General features: G+C 34.0%; 1 long non-coding RNA gene across 1 annotated transcript; it reads right to left on the bottom strand.

Annotated features, from left to right (window-relative positions):
• Nucleotides 1-10,186: 10,186 nt before the first annotated feature.
• Nucleotides 10,187-14,528, bottom strand: LOC131077705 (uncharacterized). Its single transcript, XR_009113640.2, has 2 exons — nt 14,378-14,528; nt 10,187-10,604 (listed from the first exon to the last, which is right to left on the bottom strand). It is a non-coding gene; the product is annotated as an uncharacterized LOC131077705 (long non-coding RNA).
• Nucleotides 14,529-14,867: the final 339 nt, after the last annotated feature.

Consider the following 14,867-nt stretch of genomic DNA (forward strand, 5'->3'; position numbering starts at 1 on the left):
GACATGTATCGTGAATTAAGGATCTCATTAACTCTTTCCTGAATGGATCCAATATTTTCATTGATCCTGGCTCGATATTGAGCCTCATCAAATCCAGGGGGTGGAGGTGGAGGTGGTGGATTAAGTAACTCATGAATGCCAAATTCATCCTTGATGTCTAGATGTGTCTATGATCTATGGGTAAGAGCTCTACATTTATATACACAAACAATACATATATGTACACAAATTTGAAAAAATAACTTTCAAAATATGAATCTTAGAGATCTTATATACAAATATATATTTAATTCAAATTATTAAATAAAACACAAAACAAAATAATCTAGGTCCAAATACATACACGTGTAAATTAAATGCTAGAGATCACATACATATAAACTACAAATTGAATGTATGAAATATATACACATGCCATGAAGTACCTAGATAAATTAGTTAACAAATTTCTACCACAGGTTTAATATTTGTCCAATATATATAATGTGTTTTCAATTAATATACATTCCCAATTGACAATTTGATTTTTAAATGTTCATAGACTTGGTTATTTCATAATTTAGTATTTGTTTATGTGTATGTGTTGATTAGAGACCATCTCATGTGGGTTCAATGTGTTATCTCCTTTTGGTACAATTTGACTCAAAGACCCACAAAAATCTATGTGTAGGTTTATGGATAACTTCTTGTGGTATATAATGATGTCTTGACTTATCTAGTGTTTGTAAATCCTCGTTATATCTTGATTATATGTACTTGGCTATAAGATGACCCCACATATTATAACTAAGTCTGATACAAGTGTATATAGCTAGTTGTCATGAGTGCCATACATGACATACATGTTTAAATACTATATATATATATATATATATATATATAGAGAGAGAGAGAGAGAGAGAGAGAGAGAGAGAGAGAGAGAGAGAGAGAGAGAGAGAGAGAGAGAGAGAGAGAGAGAGAGAGAGAGAGAGAGAGAGAGAGAGAGAGAGAGAGACCATACATGACATACATGTTTAAATACTATATATATATATATATATATATAGAGAGAGAGAGAGAGAGAGAGAGAGAGAGAGAGAGAGAGAGAGAGAGAGAGAGAGAGAGAGAGAGAGAGAGAGAGAGAGAGAGAGAGAGAGAGAGAGAGAGAGAGAGAGAGAGAGAGAGAGAGAGAGAGAGAGAGAGAGAGAGAGAGAGAGAGAGAGAGAGAGAGAGAGAGAGAGAGAGAGAGAGAGATGTGTTCAAACTTTTAAGCACATAGACATATTACATATGATCACATGTGTACATTTCAAATTTGAAACTTTCAAGTGCACACATGTGTATGTATACATGCTTATTTTAAATAGTTCATTCAAAATTCCAATCTCTATCTATTGAAACTTTTAAAAAAATACACATGACCTACACTAGAAATTAAATTTAATAAATCTACATGTGTATTCTTTCAATTTCTCTGTAGGGGTCATGTATATGAAATTGAGGATGTTTAAGGGGATCTTTTTCGGCAAAAAGGTCCTAATGATCTATAGGTGAATACATTTTTGTTTTTGATTTCATTTTTATTTTCAAGTATTTGATTTCGTTTTCGTTTTGATTATTGATTTCGTTTTGGTTTTTGTTTTCATTTTGGTTTTTTCTTTTGAACATTTTCAATTTCATTCATTATGCAAAACAAAGAATTTTATAAAAAATTCAAAATTTCAATCTCTATCTATTGAAACTTTTTTAAAAATACACATGACCTACACTAGAAATTAAATTTAATAAATCCACATGTGTACATTCTTTCAATTTGTTTGTAGGGGTCATGTATGTGAAATTGAGGATGTTTAAGGGGTTCAATTTCAACAAAAGGGTCCTAATTATCTATAGGTGAATATATTTTTGTTTTTGATTTCGTTTTCGTTTTGATTATTGATTTCGTTTTGGTTTTTGTTTTCATTTTCATTTTTGCTTTTGAACATTTTCAATTTCATTCATTATGCAAAACAAAGAATTTTATAAAAAAATTGCTTAAATATTAAACCCTTAAATAAAATTTTGAAGAAAAACCTAAATTTAAAAATAATTTTTCATTTTTGATTTGAAAAAAAACTTCAATGAAACAATTACTTTTCAATAAAAAAACTAAATGAAACAAAACATTTCTTTCATAAATTGAAAAAAAGACATTAAAATCTAAAATAGGAAAAAAGGGACAAATTGGCCTACTTGGAAGGCTTGGTGGGCACTACAAATCGAGATCCCGTTTAAGAATAATGAATTGGGTCCCGCTTTTAAATTTTTATTTTTATTTCAAAATAGAAATCTCGTTTGATTTTAGAATAGGACCTCGTTTCTAAAATTAGGCTCGATACCTCAAAGCTAATGGGATCCCAATGCATATTTAGTAGCATCAGGATCCTGTTTCATCTCCCATGCGCTCCGCCTGATTTTAACTTTTTTTTTAAGAGTAAAACTTCCACATTAAGTGGACTCAACTTCTTGCACTTATGTAGATGAAGACATGAAGAAGACTAGATCAGACATAAAAAATAAATCAAGTAAACAACAGTTCAAATATATATTGTGGTTTTGGTATGAGTTCCCTATACACAACATAGTGAATGTTGATGGACTTGAAAAGAACTGAGAGGGGGGGGGAGGTGAATCAGTGACACCAAATAAAACACTACTTCAAACACTAACCAATAGATGAACTTAATCAAGCATTTAAACAAAATACATGCTATCCAAAATGATATAACATCATCCACAAAAAGTAAAACATCCACCATAACACAAGTGTTTATACGTGGAAAACCCAAATAGGTAAAAACCATAGTGAGATGGAACTCACAAGTTAACTATCTGCAGTAATAGATAACTGACCGGTTAAGGTCTTACAAAGTGCTATGCTAGGAGCGAATCTTGTTAGAGATCCCAATCTTGATTAGATGCTTATACCCTGTTAAGAGTACTACCCTATTAGGAGTAACCTTGTTGGAGGATTTGAGAATCCAAATTAATGGATTACCTTGTTAGAGGAATTTTACAATGAAGCTTGCTAGAGCTTACCCGGTTAGGGGATTTTGATTCTGTTGTAATGATTAGATTACAACAAGATTGGTTTGATCTGTTCTGATTAGCACAATACTTGCTTGATCAGATCATTCTAAGTACATTCAACACTTCTCTTCATCATAACACTTATTGCTCTTCAACAAAAGCTTTCACTCTTTCTGCATATCAGTATTTGCATAACATCATTCTCTATCACTAGTAAATGATTCACTAAGATGTCTTAATATAGACATTGAAATCTTATGTCGGCCTAAGGAAATCAAAACACAATTTTCTAGGTGCAGTGTATCTAGACAAGTAATCATAACTCATCATAAAAATGACCACAAAGAAGTCGGTGCTGGTAACTCATCACAAAATCAGATACCGGTTACAACAGTCAATACCGGTTGGAACAAAACATGTGATCTGTAGTCCTGGAATCTTCTGCTTGATCTCCATCTTCATCTTCATCTTCATCTTCATTTTGATACCGACTTAGTGTAGCCATAGGTTGTCTCTTATGCACATACCGGTTGACACAAAGTACCGGTTAGAGATGAACCTTAAACATATTGGTTAACATCGTAAATCAATGAAGTTACACCGGTAGTCAATGTTATCATGTGTGTGTATGAGAGTGTTTCATCAATGACAACAAGTGATGAATACATTACAATCATCATCAAGCCAACTATCTCCCCTTTTGGCATTGATGGAAACACTTAGAATTTTTTTAGAGTAATACAATACTGCTAAGTGTGCATACACAACAAATTTACACATATACTCATACTCCCCGTTAATGCATGCATAAATATAAATTTTTCAAAAACACACATATATATTTCTACTCCCCCTTTGACAACAATGCCAAAATGAAAAAGTAAAATATATACATATATATAGAAAATTTGTATCAAAGTGTTCAACATATATTTACAACTTAAAAAATTTCATGCATTGGCTAATTTCATAAAAATATCATTGAAGTTTTGCTTCATCTGGGATAAAGCATTTTCCCATGATTCCAATATGTTAGCAGTGTACTCAAATGTAGACATCAGCTGGGAATGGAATTCTTCCATTGAGTCTAGCATGCAAGTTTCAAGAGTAGCAAGAATAGCTTCTGCATTGGAGTAGGCTCTCTGAAGAATGTCGACCTGTAATGTAAGCAGACTCTTGAGCTCTTTTAGAGATCGGAATCTCTTAGCCTTCTCATTATCATTCCTGACCAATCTGTCATGCAAATCATCTACAGATCGGTGAAAGGTATGAATGGATTCCTGGAGTGGGACATATGCCTTGCATATCCTTTCCATTTTTTGCTTGGTTTCAACTTGACTCTTAGAAATGTCAGAATAAAAGAAAGAAACATTGGAGGTAGAGGCAAGATACTTTCCTCCAAATTCAATAGCTTTCTTCAATAGACTTCCATTATGAGATAGAGCCATTTTGCCAATTTCAATGTTCTTTGCCAGTTTATCTCCATATTTCTTCTTGTGGCTCTTCTCAGTAGTCATTTGAGCAACATCGTCAAGCGACTTGATTTGATTAGATGCATCTGCAACTAACTGACCAAGTTTGCTAATGGGTGTAGGAAGATGTGCAACAACTATTTTCGGTAGTAAACCAGACAAAATTTCTACTGCATTTTGGATTGTCTCTGCTTCAATCCTTTGCTCTTTTAGTCTCTTTCTGTGTTCTCGAGATTGTATAACATTAGCAATCTTCATCATTTCTGATGCACTCAAAGTGTTCATGTCAATGGGTCCTGAAATACTTAAAGAATCATCATCATCATCATCTTCAAGTAGTTTCTGCTTAGCTGGTTCAGGAGGTACACTTTTAATGATAGCTCTTTCTGTATTCCACTCTATTGTTTCTTTAGTTTATTGAGTGACAACTTCCTCAATAGACTCCTTTTGAGTATTTTCAATGACCGGTGGAGATTGGGGTTTCTCCAGTTGTTCTGTTGCCGGTTTATTGTCCACTGTTAGTTGAATAGCCGGTTTATCAACTAATGTAACCTATACTTCAGTAATTGTAGGAGGCTCCATATCTAGTGCAGTGTTGTCTCTAGATAGGTCCAATGTGTTTTTATCATCTTCATCAACAAGAATAATGGAATCATCCTTCTTCTTGGTTGGATAGACTATGTCAGATTGAACAATCTTCTCTTCATCCATTTCCATTCGAGGAACATCATCTGTAGTATTATCCTTATCTCTAAAGTGGATGATTTCTTCCTTTGTTTGATTACATAGGCTATCTGATGTGTCTCAGACTCAATAACTACCTTTTTTGCATTAAGAAGCTTCAATATTCTCATTTTTAAATCAAAATGTACTTTGTATTGCTCAACCAAAGCACTAATTCCATCCGAAGTTAAATTGGGAAAATATTGTACAAATATTTCATTAATAATTTTCTTTTCCAATTGAACAACTTCATCCCATTTATCTAAAAGAGTATTATACAAAGAGATTGAAATATCTTTTTCCAAGTCATGTGGAAATCTATTGTAATGACCCAAATAGGTTATTACCTATTGAATGACATGTTTCTACTCATCTTCAGTGAAAGAATCAAAATACTCTTTGACATTGTCAAACCTATTTCTTCCTAGTGTCTTCGTAGTTCTCTCAAAAACTGTGTTAGGTTTGTAGGTAGCAATATCTATAGGTGTAGTTGCCTTTGGCACTACCTTTACCTTCTTGGGTGTTGTGCCGGTTGCTTTTTCCTTCTTTGGTTCGCCTTCAAAATCTATTCCCTCAGACTTTGGTTGCAAAATCAATTTCCGATTTCTCTTCTTTGGTGCACTCTCCTTCTTTACATATACTTCAAGTGTCGGTTCCTTTTTGGTTAGGACACTCCGAGTCACCCTTGTGGTCTTTTTCACAGGAGATGTTTCAACAGACTTCTTTTTCTTTCCTTTCACATTACCTACAGGTACAATACTAGTTTCTATTGGTGCAACTTGGACTACGACAATGTCCAATTTTGCCTGTTGTTTATCTTTAGGCAATGCTAACAGGGTATTAGCATAGCCAACTAGTAAATCATGATTAACGTCATAGATCATTTCTTCCATCTCTTCCTTTCTAGGCTCAATCGCTTGCATCAAGAAAAAGTCAGTGGTAACATTGAAGACTATGTCTTTTGCAAAATGTCTTACCACATCTTCAGGTAACCTCATTCTCATGCTCATCTTTTTCTGAAATTCATTAAAATACATATTAAAGGTAGCTGAAAAAGTATTCTTCACAGCCTTGATGTTGTTCTTGATCTATGGATTGACCGGTAGGTCTTTGGACCATTCAATGTCTCCAATTCCCAGTAGGAAGTTCTGGAAATAGAAAAATAATTCGGCTAATAGCTGACCATATTTGAACTTTTGAGTGTTGTCCTTCTTAATGGATTGCAAATTTTGAAATAATTGCACTTTGATGGCTTCATAGATATCATAATCTGCATTATCAACTATCATTCTATGTGTTGTGTGAATTATTGCAGATGGAACACTGCTAAGTCTACTGGAGTAAAATACCTGATAGCCTATCACCATTGTTGCTAGTTTCACTGCAGGGTCTCTAATATTGTTGATAGAAAAAACACGCTTATCAGATGTAGAACAGGTTAATTTGAAGACAGTATCCTTTGAAATTCGTCTTAGCACAGGAATTTCCCCGGTTGAAAAATAACCCATTACAGCCTGAATAAATTCCTTGGTTATTGTGTGAGTCCTCTCCAAATACATATTTTCTCTGTGGACTCGACTCAAAATGATCTTGATGTGTTCTTCCTCAAAATATTCAAGAAAGTAGGCGGAATTATGAAAACCTTTTTCAAAAACCCTAGCATATTTTGTTTCAATCTTTCCGTTCTTATTACAGAGTGATTTCAGTTGTGCATCAATGTGTAGAGTTCCTAAATCCTCTATCTTGCAATCTATATAGTTGGACAAGTTACCTTTGAACACAACATCGCTCGGGACTTGCGACAATGCATTATAAGACATAATTTGGTCTACCTTTAGAGCTTTCTCAGGCTCAACAGTGATCATCAACCTCTCTACAGACTTAGAAGTAGATGCCATTCTAGTTAAGCAAGTTTCAAAGTGGTAAACTTAGGAAATACCTTGTTTCTTGCACTTTGCTCTGTTTCCTGGTTGAAATGCCCAAATGCACACCTGTTCACCTCTCTGCAACTTTCAATTCAGCTCAATTCCTCTAATCACGAAACAATTCGCCAATTGACAACAAGACAATCTTATTCGGCTTTGTAATAGCTTCAAATTTGTTTCTCGAAAGAGTTAGAGTAAAAATGATAAAGTAAAACTTGTTTTTATCCTCTTTACCAATTGTAATAAATGATCGCACTTTAGGTTACAAACCCTAATTTCATCGCTTAAGTGAAAAACTGGTTGATAACACGTCAATAAAAAAGTCAGCAAAATTCATAATTCAAAAATTCTTTCCCGCTCATTATACAAGGGGTTCAGAGATGTTTTACCGTTAAGCTCCCCTTAGCCATGTTAAATAGGCTTAAGTCACCGGTGCTGGGTTCTCTTCACTAGGTGAAGGAACAGTTTCTTCTCCAAGCGAGTCATCACTTTTATTTTTCCAAATCTGATTCATATCCTCTCTAGTTTCTTCAACATCAACTTCTTGCTTTCCTTTCTGATCCTTGAAAGAGTTGACCAGTCTTCTATTTCTTGATCTACAAAACTTTGCTAAGTCCCCCGGTTTGTTGCAGTGGTAACAGACCATACCAGATGATCTCCAAGGTCCTGCATTTCCTCCTCATGTTCTTCTCCTACATTTCATAGCCACATGACCAAAGTTATTACAGATGGTGCAAATAACATTTTTTACCTTTTCCATCTCGAATGGACTCAGTTGTCGTAGGATCTTTGCCAAGTCAGGTTTACCCGATTATCAAAGCTCCTCATCCGGTCACCATTTGATCTAGGATGCATGTGTGGTACAAGATTGTTTGCTCCATATTTGCACTCAATATGTCTATGCCCATACATTCCACATGTGAAGCAATGACCTTCAAACTTTCTTGACACATACCTAGCATTAGTATTGTAATTTGTATTTCTGTTAGGTTTGTCTCTATAGATATTTGTAGTATGACCAGGCTTATGGAAAATAAAGCAGACAGGTTTAAAAACCTTCTTACCGGTATCTTATTGACTCTAGGAGCAGTTTTGTTCTTTGGATAGTTGCTCTTTGAACCAGAGGATTCACCTTTTTCAGTTGTATGAAAACCAAGTCCAGAGATATCATGCTTCGTTCTCTATGATTGAATTTGTTCTTCCAGCATGGTAGAGCTTTTGACGAACTTATCCAATTTCTCATTGGCTTCAGTAATCTTTTTGACAAGATCTTCATTATGCTTAGACAGGTTCTCTTTTAGAGGTGATGCCAACTCAAGATCTAGCTTTAGATTCTCCTTTTCTTCTATTTTAGCAATCAAGTTTTCATGCATAGTATCTTTTTCCCGTTTTATCTTTATAATCTCTTGATCTCTTTCCTTGATAAGGTCTTCAGCAGCTCTTCTGGCTTCTAGTTCCTGACTCATGTGGATAGTTAGACCTTCTAGCTCCCTCCTTAGATTCAGTTTCTCATCGTTCACCTTTTCAACTTCATCTGCTAAAGCTTCAATATTGGCTTCATCTGAAGAACTATTATCAGATATTTCTAACATTTTTTCATATAGCTCTCTCCTTTTGACTTGAGAAGCTTTCAGTTTGCCCCTAAGGGATTCAACTTCATTTCTGCTAGCTTCTAGCTCTCTAACCATCTCGAAGTATCTCCTGTCCCCCATGGTAGTTTCAAGACTCCCTTCTAAGTGGTTAGGATTCAAAGAAGTTAGGCTTTGATACCAATTGATGGACTTGAAAAGCACTGAAAGGGGGGAGTGAATCAGTGACACCAAATAAAACACTACTTCAAACACTAATCGGTAGATGAACTTAATCAAGCATTTAAACAAAATAGATGCTATCCGAAATGATATAACAACATCCACAAAAAGTAAAACATCCACCATAACACAAGTGTTTATATGTGGAAAACCCAAAAAGGTAAAAACCACGGTGAGATGGAACTCACAAGTTAACTATTTGCAGTAATAGAGAACTGACCGGTTAAGGTATTACAAAGTTCTCTGCTAGGAGCGAATCTTGTTAGAGATCCCAATATTGATTAGAAGCTTATACCCTGTTAAGAGTACTACCATGTTAGGAGTAACCTTGTTGGAGGATTTGAGAATCCAAACTAATGGATTACCTTGTTAGAGGATTTTTACAATGAAGCTTGCTAGAGCTTACCCAGTTAGGGGATTTTGATTTTGTTGTAATGATTAGAAAACAACAAGAATGGTTTGATTTGTTTTGAGTAGCACAATACTTGCTTGATCAGATCATTCTAAGTACATTCAACACTTCTCTTCATCATAACACTTATTGCTCTTCAATAAAATCTTTCACTCTTTATGCATATCATTATTCGCATAACATCATTCTTTATCACTAGTAAATGATTCACTAAGATGTCTTAATATAGACATTAAAATCTTATGTCAGCCTAAGGAAATCAAAACACAATTTCCTAGGTGCAGTGTATGTAGACAAGTAATCATAACTCATCATAAAAATGACCGCCAAGAAGTTGGTGCTGGTAACTCATCACAAAATTAGATACCGGTTAGAACAGTCAATACTGGTTGGAACAAAACAAGTGATCCATTGTCCTGGAATCTTCTGCTTGATCTCCATCTTCATCTTCATCTTCATCTTCATTTTGATGCTGACTTAGTGTAGCCATAGATTGTCTCTTATGCACATACCGGTTGACACAAAGTACCGGTTAGAGATGAACCTTAAACATACCGGTTAACAGTGTAAACCAATGAAGTTACACTGGTAGTCAATGTAATCATATGTGTGTGTGAGAGTGTTTCATCAATGACAACAAGTGATGAATACATTAAAATCGTCATCAAGACAACAAATGCTTCTTATTATATAAGCAACATTAAGTAGGGCACCGACACTTAACATAGTCCAGGGACAATCAACATTACTTTAACGTCATCTTAACACAAAACAAAAAAAAACTTAGAATGAGAGTCTAGAGAAGTAGGGAGAGTTGCAGGTGTATTGTTATTTACATTTTGCACCAATTACATTTAGCGACCTATTATAGGCCTTACACATGAACCTGAAGGAAGGTACACAAACAAAAAACCTTTCAAACTTTCTTCATTTCATAAGTTTGGCAAGAAATATGAAAGTTTTGTTCATTGTGAAAAGTATTTCAAAGAATGTTTATAAAAATGATTACATAGAATAGCTCTTTATTTACATAAATGTGTAAGGGCCCATACAAGCCATGGGTATAACTGAACAAGTGCAAAAGAAGAAAGAAACACTTGTAAAATGGAATATAGAAAAAATAAATATCCATCATTGCCTTTGCAAATGATGAACCATTGAAGCTGACAAGGTTGCATCTTCCGCTCTCGAACATAGGTTGCTTTGACAGTACCTACAAAGATGGAAAGAGATGTGTTAGAGCTCAGGATCCTTATCTCTAATATATTCTACTTTTCAAGTATACATCTACTACAAATAAGCATCAGATCAAATGATAAAGCTCATCAAGTATGTGGGAAAAAATGGGCTCCCACAAGGGTTGAGCTCAACATACAAGTCATCACTCACATCGTGACACTAACTAGTTGTTAACCACATAATGCAACTATATCCATGGTCCCATATACTGTCATTCACTGACAGTATAAACCACCATCTAATGACAACACATACAACAATGAATAAGGTTGCACTCACTAGAAAAACAACTAACTAGAGCCATCAGGTGAATACGAGAGAAAAAGGAAAAATAGTGGCATTTCACTGTATTCCCAGTCCTAGCTCTAGTATGCTGCTACATTCACTGTTAACAATAATTGAAGATTCAAAAGTTGGTTATAAAGATCAAACATACAATGTTGTAGACCCTAAAGCTTAAACTCATTAATCATATAAGGCACAAAGATAGAGAAAGGTTGATTTTTCAAAAATGAATAAAGTTGCAGTCCATATTGACAGGCAATGGACATTACAAAAGCAGAGATACCAATCAATCAACAATCGTGATAAAAATTCTAAAAGTCAAGCCAGTTATTAATGTTTGAGATGCCATAAATGATAAAAGATCTCGGTGGTCACAAAGAAACAATAATACCTTAATGAAAAAGCATAATATTATATCTAAGCCAAAGCATAGGATCTATGAAGATAAGAGAATCAAAAGGCAGTGATTAGGGATTTGAAGGACAATTTATAGGGTCAAGATTGCATAGTTTCATTATCACAAAGTAAAAGGTATTTTCTCTACTACAATGACAGATAATGTATTCACAGTGATAATACATCAGCATACTTCCTAAAGAGTTGAGGAACCCTCATATCATCCAATAGTTAGAGACATCCATGAAAGAAGATAGTCACGGTGAGCAGTATTTGTTTAAAACTTGGATAATAAAGACTCCAAGGAAATTGAAATAACAATGAAAAATGTGTATGAGTCACAAAAAATGAGTATCATCATCCAAAAGGACAACACGCTTGATAGTTGTAGACAGTCTACAAAGTAGTACGTCAGTCCAAGCTAAAAGCATAGATAAAATGATAAAAGGATAATCATTTAAGATTGTCACAAAACAAAGCCATTGGAAATGTAAAATATATCCCCAGAGACAGTGAATAAGATTTACAAAAGAACATCAAAGCAAAGCAATCAATTTATTGTCACAAAGATCAGTAATAAAGAGAGTTACTACAGTGATAAAGATTTTTTGAGAAACTAATACAAATACACAAGAAGTCACATAAAGAAGTCTGAGACCAACCATGAAGATATAATGTCATCAAGGATAGCTATAATGTCCTACAAAGGAGCAGATTTCTTAAATATAATCAAAATACAATGGCTCGGTCATAAACCATAGAAGATCAAAATATTTGGTCAAAATGTAGTCCTAGATTTGAAATACTTGGCAGAAAAGTCCATTGAAGAGTAGTCTTGAAAAAGGTAATAACTCAAGGTATAGCCCATTAAGAGACAACCTCAATACCTCTATAAAAGCAGTGAGTAGGCCCTTATAGGGTAATCACATAAATAAAGATAGTTAAGATCATAAGCAGCTCTACCCATGGCACACAAGAAAGACATTTAACAACATGTATAGTCAAATGGATTTACACAGTCACAACAGAGCATCATAGCAGCCTCCAAGAGGAATAGAACAATTAGTGACAGTTTTGATAGTAAACACCAAATCTATCATGAGAGATCAGTCAATGAAAGCATAAATCTTAGTTAATGCCTATAAAGTCAAAAGTATAGTGACTATTTTGAATCAATGATGATACTAGATTGAACCAATGCACAAAGGTTTAGAAGTTGATACAAAACATTAAGGGAAGTCCGTAGGTTAGTATCCAGTCCTCAAAGCTAATAATTAAGCATACAGTCTATGCAATCAATGAAATGGAGGCTATCAAATGTCATTCACCTTTAAATAATGCACATTCATTGCCTCTAAGGAAAGACTCGACAATAAAAGATAGTCAATAAAGAGATTATAACAGTCATTTATGAAGCTAGAAAGATCAATCATTGAAGGGTAGTGTTTAGGCAATCAAACAATAATAAAAACATGTCTAAAACAATCATGAGCATTATAGATTCAATGAAGAGACAAATTCACTGACCCTAATTGCACTCACATCCCCATGATAGTTAATACTAAAGGACATTTTTACCCACTTACACAAAAAATCAAAGAATATGTATGAAGTATGATCAAATCAAGTGCACATAATAGAGATACAGAAGAAGGAAATGGCCTTTATCATTTCAAAGAAATAATTAGTTCTAGTTGTCTTTCAAGATTAAGAGCAACCAATAGAACAAAGATAGGTTACATCTATCCCAAGATTAGTAAATACAACCACCAAAATAAGGGCATTCATCTACATGATAGTCATGTACAATCAATGTGTACAGAGATCAATAACAGTGATCAAATCTAGTATGAATATCAATACATAGTTGAAGGTGAGCAAAGCATTGAAGAAGCCTATTCATCATCAATAACATACTCATGAGAGTAACCATATGTGCATAAGTTTTGAGAATGCCCACAATCAATGAACAATGAAAGAAATTAGAGTATAAGAGCAACTATCTTTAACACAGACACCTTGAATGAAAAGGATAGTGACAACATATGGTGGCAGACTTAAGGTTTTTTAAGAGTCCAAAATATAGTCATACAAAATTTTCAAAAAATAAGAGAGTATATCATCTTTGAAAGAATAAGCTACAACAAGAGGGCATATACACAGTCTTAAGGATACACACAAATAGCCTAAATCTAAGAGACATGTCTTAGACCATATTTGAAATGGTGCATGATGACAAAGTTTCATCAATAATATAGTGAGAAAAGCATATGTTGATTAGGTTGTATATCAAGAGAAGGTGCCCACAAATAGAGTTCCTCTACTTGGAGTATACAGTGCCAATGATACTCATAGAAGAAATAACCAGTTATTATGAAACAATGACTCCAAAAGATCATTTGCAACCTGAGGAAAGGATATACTATTCATAGAGGATTGGGAGTGTTTATTCATCATAAGCCAAAACAAAAAAGTTCAAGGGCTTGTATTAAGGTGCAGTCATCTTAATAGGGCAGTAATGCTTGTCATATCCTCAAGATCAAAGGTCTAGTCACAACCATGAGACAGTAATCAAATGTGGTTTCAAAATACAGCCACAGGGGAAAGTGCACAAAGATCAACATAAGGGCTTCAAGATAGTTATGAATGATATCGTAGCATTTTGAAAATCGATGTAATCCAATCCTTGTCACATAAAAATGAATGCAGTTCATCCAAATTAATGGGGAATATGATCAATATTGTTACAGACCTATTGAAAAGAATATGCACAGAGAAATGGGAAGTTACATACAAGAAAGATAATGTATGAGTTAAGTACAGTCTTAGGGATCAAGCACCCTGAGACAAGAAAAAATGTACAAAGAGAAATTATAAGCTCACAATGGCGCCCATGAACAATCAAACACATATATACAATAACAACAAAATATCAATAGAACATTGTATCTATAGATGAAACCCTAACACATGCATGAAATACATGCATCCATCAAAACAAAGATTCTATTTTTCTTTTTCCAAAGAGAAAAGAGCAGAGATAGGAAGATGAAAATAAATCCTTACAATGCAAAGGCCTCAGTTTGAACTCCAGATCCAACAAGAAAAATCATGCACAAATGAATGCTAGAAGAGTCTTATCTGAGAAGACAAAATGATAAGGAATACAAATCTTTTAGGGTTTTCTATGCTTTTTATTCTCCATGCCCTAATTCGTGCCAAAGATTTTTATGGGCTTTATTACTTTTCACTTTTGTTGGCTATTATATATGGTGGTGGAAGTCGTGAGCTCCCATAAGGACTTTAAGTCCCAAGTCATGGTAGCCGAGGGGGCTTAAAACCCATTTTCTTTTAAGTGTAAGTAAATAGCAATGATAAATTATTAATTATTTTATCTATATAAATAGAAGTAAAACAAAAAGTATTATAAATATTATTTTAATCTTTATTTAAGAGCTTCTATTTATCTAAATAAAATAATTAATTTAAAAAGTGCACTTTAAAGAATCTCTCTCTTTCTATTCTATGCATTCATGTAATAATTGAAATTATAAAA

This window comes from Cryptomeria japonica, chromosome 5, assembly GCF_030272615.1.
Source record: "Cryptomeria japonica chromosome 5, Sugi_1.0, whole genome shotgun sequence".
In the NCBI taxonomy this organism is placed as follows: domain Eukaryota; kingdom Viridiplantae; phylum Streptophyta; class Pinopsida; order Cupressales; family Cupressaceae; genus Cryptomeria; species Cryptomeria japonica.